Raw genomic sequence first — 7841 nt, 5'->3', positions numbered from 1 at the left:
GCATTAAAGCACACAAAACAAGTAATGGATGCATCTACAAAAGAATAGCCACTTTCGTCATCTAAGTGGCGGAAATTATCTAAAGGGGAAGCAATTCAAGGGTACACATTCCTTCATAGATACAATTTCTTCAAACTACTAAGCCTAGGAGGATACCAATAAATCACCTCCAAGTTGTGTCAAGCTAGGGTACCTTTGTCCTCAATCGTTAAATGCTTTGGTCAAGAATAGACTCCCTATGGTGTTAGAAACACTGGAGGATCGCGGAATTCCCCTTCTTGCCTAGACAAGAAGAAGGTTCGTCCCCTCTCTACCATGCACAAAAGTGGATACGATGGATAAAGGGATCAATAGTATTTGAGTTTCATTTGGGAGTTTGCTTTTGTTGTTTGTTTTTCCCCCCAATTTCTTGTTGCATATAACATTTGAGAACACTTTCTTTTGTCATTTCTTTTGATGTTTGGCATTTAAATACTTGACAACTTTTCAACTTTTGCATTTTTCTTTTGAACATTTCCAAAGTCACCCCAATTAGTAACGAGGGTGCCTTATATTTGAAGCATAGGAGTTTGTATTTTTGTTACTCCTCTTTTCTTTTGATGCAATTTGCAAACTTTTTCTTTTCTTTTCATTTCTTGAACTCAAATTTGAACAATTTCTTTTTGTGCCCATTCCCTTTGATGACAAAATATGGTAGAACATGGATGAATGATGGTTGTATGGTTTTAAGGGTCACCTTGGAATAAACGGTAGCCAAGGAGTTATCACACCACAAGGTACTCTTGATTAGGCCTTAATCCATGGGTCAAAGGATACTAGCATGACACATCCTAGGGTGTTTTACAAGTATTCTAACAAGCAAAGTCTTAAGAATAAAAAGCATCTACTAGGACCTATATGCACTTGTCAAGTTTCCCAAGTAGACGGTTTCACAAAACTTTTCTAACATGCAAACTACATGGCATGATACAACTATCATATATACATCCTAATGCATATGATTCTATTAACTAATATGCCAAATAATCTAAATGCAAGTCCTAAATTCACATTGTTTATACCGCATCAATCAAAATAAAGCCACATAGTCATTAACATAAAGAGGAAAAAGGAGATTGGAAAGATCATACCATGCGGTCTTCAATATCCTCATGTCTCGGATGTGGCGTAGTCGATCAATGTGAACAAGGATAGACAAACATAATATATACAAAATATATACAAGACTACACTACAAAGGAAATGAACATGTTTTTGGATTTTTTTTTTAATTTTTTAATTTTTTTAATTTTTCGAAATCTTTTGATTTTTTAGGATTTTTGAATAAAGGTCAAGATAGAATTTCCCATCCCCACACTAGTATGGGCATTGTCCTCAATGGCCAATATGATAGGAAATTATGCAAGTATGATGCATGATTTCTAAACTAAATGCAAGCTATACTAAGCTACACTACATGATGCATGGGTTTTTGTTATGGCGGAGAGCGTAATTTAGATTACCTCCCGATGCGTATGCATGTGCTTCCCCAAACCAAATTTCGGGGTAGTTCATGCACACGAAATGCAATGCATGAAACAATAAATTGTCATTTTGGATTTTTCATGTGGGAACAATAAAAAGAACACCTTAATGGAGCCAAGGTGTTAGTCCTCCGTGTTGCTAGGACTCTCCAAACTATGATCAAGATAAAATAAAGAAAACAAAAGAAGTAGACAAACCATAAGAGTGTAGGAGCCTCCAAGGTTTGCTAATCCTCCATCATATCATCATCATCATTATTTTCCTCCATAGAAGTGGAATCATCTCCACTCCCGCTTTCACTTCCTTGATCTTCCTCACTTTCTTCTCCTTCCTCATCTTGAGCTTCTTCTTCTTCATCATTCCCTTGAACCTCTTGTTCTTCACCTACCTCTTTATCACCACCCTCATCATCAACATTCTCCTCTTCACCCGGTCTTTCACCACTAGATGTGCTTGGAAAGAACCTCCCTATCCACCCAATTAGGCAAAGGACATGATGGATCAAGTAGTCCTTGCCTAGCTAAATAAAGGAGGGGCGGATATTGGGTCTTGTAGGCATCCACTCGATCATTATATGCTTGTTGGTGCATTTCTCTCATGAGAAGGGTCAAGTAATCATTTCCCACTTCAACATCCTTGGGTTTGAACTCTTGATATTTTAATGGGTAGGGTGGTGTGATGATGGAGGAGGAAGGCTCTTCGATTTCGCCTCTTTGTTGATGAATGATATACTCGACTTCCTTCGAGAGTGGAAGAAGGTAGTTTGTTTGGTGAACACTCAATCGGCAAATCTTTGAAGGCAAGGTGAAGGATCTAGCTTCATTTGTTAGCCACCCATAGTTGGTGTCAAGAGGATCATGCTTGACCCACTTAAACTTGTTAATCATGGCGTCCATATCAATGAGATGGCCTCTTTTGACCGCTACATAAGTTTTGTCCTTGTTGAAGTTTGGGTCAAAGTGCTTGGCCAAATAGGTAACTAGGCCTGCATTCACAATAAAAGCGGTGCCTTCTTTGCCACAATCGACATTAAGCCATCTTTCAACCAAAAGCCTTAGAGCATTTTATCGCTTAGTATACTTCCTTCCTATGTTCAAGGCCGACTCAAGAAGAACAAAATCGAGCTTGGTAAGATGATTAGTGTCGTTTCTCGCTATCAAAGTATTTCCAATGACCTTGTGCCACACTCTAATGCCCGGATGGTGGACTAATAGAGCAAGACAAGCATGAAAGCTCACAAATTTCTTTCCGGAAATTGCCTCCCAAAGAGGAGCGGGGTCATACTTTTCGGGGATCTTATGATAGTACGGGGCATCGCTAAGGCCTAATATCTAACTCAAAACATCAAAGGTGATGTGTCTATTCATATTCGCAAGACGAAACTCGATGTATTCTCTAGTCTCCACCTTAGTCACTTTCAATGAACTTATGAATTCCAAGGTAAAGGAGGGGTATGTCAATTCTCTCATGGTAAACAATTTACCCAATCCCATGGCCTCAAAGAAGGCTTTGGTTTGCTCAAGAACACCCAATTTTGTCAAGGCATTATCACAAATGAATTTTGTAGGCATAATGGTTTTCTTAGCAAAATGGACAAATTTATCCCTATGAGAATCGGAAGTGAAAATCACCTCCGGATAGTCAGATAATTGAGCAATAACCGGAGTTGTTGATGTCGTTTCTTCCATAGGGGGATCATGTTGTTGAATTTCCAAATTTGCATTAGAAATTACCAAAGCCTTTGAAACTTTCTTTGCTTGAAGGAGTTGTTGCCTTTTTGAAAGTGCCTTTGCCTTGAGTGCCTTTGTTGCTCCTTTAGTTCTTGCCATTGTTGATTTACACCAAAGGAAGGTTGAAATCTCCAATTTCTAGCTATGCTCAAATCGATTCAAGATGAAAGGATGTTGCTTTGTATCTCAAAAATCGATTCAAAAGTTGAACATTTTGGTGTTTGTATCAATTGATTTTCTAAAAGGAGTGATTAATTTTTGTTGTGAGGAAGTTTTGATTTGATTTTGTTGAATTTGGTTGAGGAAATCTTGTTTTTGGTGATGGAGAGGATGAGGGTTTTGGGGTTTATGGGTAGTGTTTGAATGTTGAAAGAATGAAATGAATGAGGGAAGGGGTTTAAAATACCCCAAAATTTCAAAACAGCAGGGGAAGACGAGCGGCTGGGGGAACGGGACGCTCGGATTCTGTATAAATAGGCTTCAGGAAAACTCGCCACAAGACGAGCGTCTTTCAGTGAAGACGAGCGGATTCTCTTACAAGAACTTTTCTTAAAGTGTTGCAGCAAAAAGACGAGCGGATTCTCCTTAAGACGAGCGTCCAGAAACAGACGAGTGGATTACCCTTAAGATGCTCAGATTCCTCTTGGACAGCACGGATTCAGGTCCATCCGTGCACTGCATAACCCGTTTCATTTCCATTCTTCAAATCTCGTGTTCTACATTATAGGGGCTCTACAAAGGCATGAATAGCCTAAACAATCGCTATCCCCACACTAAGTTAAAGCACTACACATCAATAAAATCATTAGTCCCTCCCTCACTTCTCTAAAAAATGATGAATATCTTGATCAAGGCACAAAAATCCAAAAATGACAAAAATGCATTGTAAGAATTAAAATGCAAGTTAGGGAGTTAGAATATTTACAAATGGTGGATTGGAGAGGACTCCACCAAACTCTCATCCTTAGTGAGATGTCATGGGGACATGTTCAAGGTGTTGTTGATGTTACTCAACACCTTGAAGAAGTAGTCGAAAGCTTTTTCATTATCATGATAAAGATCCTCAATAGATCTTTGCACTTGTTGTCCTTCATGATGGTCTTGATCGATAGCGTTGCCAGTATAGGGATTGAAAATCCCTTCAAACTCATCAACCCAAAGACCGCAAACTTCGTCTACTTGATCATTAAAAATCTCTTGAGTTGACAGAGACAACTCTCCTCCTTTCTTGATTTGGCCAATGAGGCCATCCTCTTCACTTGTCATGGGTAAGCTTTTCAAGCTCTCTTTGTTGCTATTCTCTTGCTCTTTTGATGGAGCATCATTGATGTGACCATAATTGGCGCATATTTAGCCCCCGAATTACCATTGTTTCCATGCTTTTTAGTGCCTATTTGGGTCATTTCTTATCTTTAGTTCTTTGTTTTGCATATTCTTTGAGATTTTGATCCCTTGGTAGGAAAGGAGTAAGAATCTTGCATTTTCATGGCAAAACAAGGCTAAATTGATCATATTCAATGACCAAGCATCAAGGAGAGACAAGACTAGAAGGCCTTTGTACATAGCATAGTAGAAGAGCAATGTTGAGAAAAGGATCCTTGAGTCCTCAAGGAAATCCCCAAGGAATTCATGAAGAAAAGAAGAAGAAAAGATGCTGCCAGACAATCCGAACGAATTGTACACAATCCGTCCGTCCGCCCAAGCACAGTCCGAGCGTCCCTCAAAGGAATCCGCTCGGATTCCCCCTCGCCAATCCGAGCGTCTTGCCCAAGGATCCGCTCAGATTCTCCAGCCCAGATCCGGCCGTCCCGACTCCCATCCGCACGGATTTCAGATGACAAAGACGTTTTCATTCTTCAAGCTACGATTAGAGAAGCCCTTCTCTCGGAGAATACCGGAGTCTCCTTGCTCAACTTAAAAAGTGTAATTACTAGTTTAGCCCTTAGTTAACCCTAATGCATCCTCCCTAATTTTCACTATAAATACCCCATTAGTCTAATTAGAGGGGCATGTTCCTCTTATCAATAATTAGTGTAGTTAATATCAATCAAATCTCTGTTCAATATTGTAATCAAATATTAATCAAGTTTTAATCCAAGTTTTAGTTCTTTAATCTCTCTCTTGTTCTTACTTTATTTTGGGTAATTGAAGATTATTTGGGTTATTATTGGGAGATTGACAACCTCTCAATCTAGGATTCAAGTACTTCTATTATTCTTGCTTTATTATTGGAATCATTAGTAGGTATAATCTCTTAATCCCTTTTTAATTATTGCTAATTACTTTCATTTATTCATCATGTTTTATTATGTTAGTATGATTGACAACCTTTCTAGCATGATCAATATGATAATGAGTGAGTAGTCTCTTAGCTAGGGTTTAATGGGTGATTAGGGGAAACCAACATGGGGAATGATTCATGCTTAAATTAATATGCTTTCATATCTTATTTGCTTGCTTGTTTTGATCTTAATACATGCACATGTTATATTTGATGAAATGCTAAGCCTATGAATCCTTGCATTTACTATCATCTTCTATCCTTTCAACTTGACTTGTAAGACATAACCCAACTCGAGTCTCGTTAGACCATGCATGTGTTGAGTAGGAAAGATTAAGTCGACTTGTAGGTGTTGTACAATCTAATCGATTCGGCTCCGGGACCCAAACTTTCCTAGGATTGTAAGATATAACCCAACTCAATCCATCACAACAATAATTGCTTGCTTATAATTTGAGAACATGTTTGTATGATCATATCCCATGATTCCCCTATGAACCCATGACACCCTAGTGCCTTTAATCAATTGTTTACACCCCTTATTTTATTCATCTTGCTAATTTATTTTCATTGCTATTTTAGTTTAGTAACCTTCTACATCAACCCAAATTGTGACACCCCTTAGACACTACTAGTTACAATAGAATTCTCATTTCAATACCCGTCCCTTGGGATCCGACCTTTACTTGCCTCTTTACTAATTGTAGAGTTGTTTGTGAAGTATAAATTGTGTTTTGTATCGACCATTGACCAACGACCACATATGCTTAATTTGTGAAACGAAATGGACCCGATCAAAAATGGCGCCGTTGCCGGGGACGGTGTTTAATTGATTTAAGATTTCTTTTATTGTTTTTAGTTGTGTCTTTTTCACCTTGGGGAAGTGAAACTCCTCAAGGTTTGCTCTAATTGTTTTTTAGTTGTTTGATATTTTGCGAGAATGGATTTCATAGATTGTTTTGTAGAGGACCACTTGAGTATCCCTTACTTCAAGGATCCCATGCAAGCATTAGAGGCCTTAGAAGCAAGTAAGGCTAAGAGCATGTATTGGGAGTTGGAGGTGGATCTCTTTGAGGCCGCTCTAGCTAACAAGGAACTCACTCATGCACAATCCGAGTTGGTGCATAATATTCTAGTAGAAGCATGTCAACCCATAGAGGATGAACAATCCATCCTAGAGGATATTCTACGAACTCAAGAGCAAGAGGAACCCATCATGGAATTCGAATATGATGAGGTTCATGAAAGTGAAGAAGAATATGTCATTAGAATGGAATGTTTAATGGAGATGGAGCAAATTCTCAATGAAACTCCAAAGGAGGAAAGTGAGGTACAAACTCCTACTTTAAAACCCCTTCCCCAAATTTGAAATATGCTTACCTTGATGAATCAAAGACCAAACCCGTGATTGTTAATGATAGACTTGATGATGACCAATTGGGAAAATTACTTGATGTGTTGAAACAACATGAGAAGGCTATAGGTTATAGTCTAGATGACCTTAAGGGGATAAGTCCCAACTTTTGCATGCATAGGATTCATCTAGAAGACGACCATAGACCTACCATTCAACCCCAAAGAAGATTGAACCCCCACATGCAAGAAGTTGTCAAAGGAGAAGTCATGAAATTACTTGATGCGGGAATCATATATCCCATATCGGATTCTTTGTGGGTTAGCCCCGTCCAAGTGGTACCTAAGAAAGGAGGTACTACGGTAGTGACAAATGAAAAGAATGAATTAATACCCACAAGAATGATCACCGGTTGGCGTATGTGCATTGACTACCGTAAATTAAACTCCGCAACAAGGAAAGATCACTTCCCCTTACCATTCATTGACCAAATGCTTGAGAGGTTAGCCTCTAACAAATTCTTTTGTTACCTTGACGGGTATTCTGGATTCTTCCAAATCCCTATACACCCGGATGACCAACATAAGACCACCTTCACGTGCCCTTATGGCACTTTTGCATATAGAAGGATGCCTTTTGGATTATGTAATGCCCCCGCTACTTTCCAAAGATGCATGATGAGCGTCTTCTCCGATTATCTAGAGACCATAATGGAAGTTTTTATGGATGATTTTAGTGTTTATGGAAAGGACTTTGACTCATGCTTGCATAATCTTTCTCTTGTATTGCAAAAATGTGAAGATGTTAGTCTTGTTTTAAATTGGGAAAAGTGTCATTTCATGGTCAATGAAGGAATTGTTTTGGGTCACTTGATTTCGGAAAAGGGCATCGAGGTCGATAAAGCTAAAGTTGAGGTGATAGAGAAACTCCCACCTCCCGTGAATGTTAGAGG

This window comes from Silene latifolia, chromosome X (assembly GCF_048544455.1).
Source record: "Silene latifolia isolate original U9 population chromosome X, ASM4854445v1, whole genome shotgun sequence".
Classification (NCBI taxonomy): Eukaryota; Viridiplantae; Streptophyta; class Magnoliopsida; order Caryophyllales; family Caryophyllaceae; genus Silene; species Silene latifolia.
This window is presented reverse-complemented; position numbering follows the sequence as displayed.